Here is a 1,254-nt window from a genome sequence, read left to right as displayed (position 1 = left end):
AGAGACAGAGAGAGAGAGAGAGAGACATAGAGACATAGAAACAGAGAGAGAGACAGAGAGACATAGAGATAGATAGAGAGAGACAGAGAGAAAGAGAGAGACAGAGAGACAGAGAGAGAGACATAGAGACAGAGAGAGAGACAGAGAGAGAGAGAGAGAGACAGAGAGAGAGACATAGAGACATAGAGACAGAGAGAGACAGAGAAAGAGACCTAGAGACAGAGAGACAGAGAGAGACATAGAGACAGAGAGAGAGAGAGACATAGAGACATAGAGACAGAGAGAGAGAGAGAGACAGAGACAGAGAGAGAGAGAGACATAGAGACAGAGAGAGAGAGAGAGAGAGAGCCCTCCACACTGATCCACTGAGGACCTCTAGTGGTGAGAGTTTTAACCTTCATATTATTGTATTATTTAGTGTTTTGTCTTTGTTTATCATTCACTGATTTTTTTTTGCTGATGTTAATAAAGTTTTTTAAATCTATATTTTGTTTGTCATTGTCAGATTTCTAACTTGAAGCTCATCAGTGATGTAAACTAACATCACATTGTTCACATGCCCACAAACAGAGTGTTTCCTCTCATTAGAGTTCTTCTCCAGAATATATGATTGTACTTTTTTCTTTATAACTCCCCAGAACCTAAAACTCTGGGTAAATGGAGACCCACTATGTTCATTGTGTTCAGGTACTGCAACTTTAAAGCACATTCTGTCAGGGTGTAAGGTTAGTCTGTCGCAGGGCAGGTATACGTGGCGACATAACCAGGTTTTAAAAAGCTTAGCTGCAGGAATTGAAGAGTTATGGAGGCAGGCAAATTTAGGAGGACCTAAAACAAAGAAAGGTGCAATCAAGTTTGTTCAAGAGGGAGAGAAAGTTGGTAAGACAACAAGAAGGCAAGGCAGCTTAGAAGGTGCTTGTGATTGGGAAATGCAGGTAGATTTAGGAGGAAAGCTGGTTGTTCCCCAGGAAATAGCCAGTACAAAGCTAAGGCCTGATATAGTCTTGTGGTCTAGGAGTAGAATGAAAGTATATTTCATAGAGCTGACTGTTCCGTGGGAGGCCTTAGTTGAGGAAGCATAATGGAAAAAGCTCAGGTATGCAGAGTTAGGGGCAGAAGCAGAGCAGCGAGGATGGAAAGTTAGGATTTGTCCAGTGGAAGTAGGATGTAGAGGATTTGTAGCAAGGTCTGTTGTCTCTCTGGTAAGGGAGTTAGGAGCAAGTGGACAGAGTGTGAGGAAAATTGTAAAGGACA

Source organism: Seriola lalandi, unplaced genomic scaffold (assembly GCF_002814215.2).
Source record: "Seriola lalandi dorsalis isolate HSWRI2012SDOR001 ecotype SW California unplaced genomic scaffold, Sedor1 jcf7180002053535, whole genome shotgun sequence".
Taxonomy (NCBI): Eukaryota; Metazoa; Chordata; class Actinopteri; order Carangiformes; family Carangidae; genus Seriola; species Seriola lalandi.
This window is presented reverse-complemented; position numbering follows the sequence as displayed.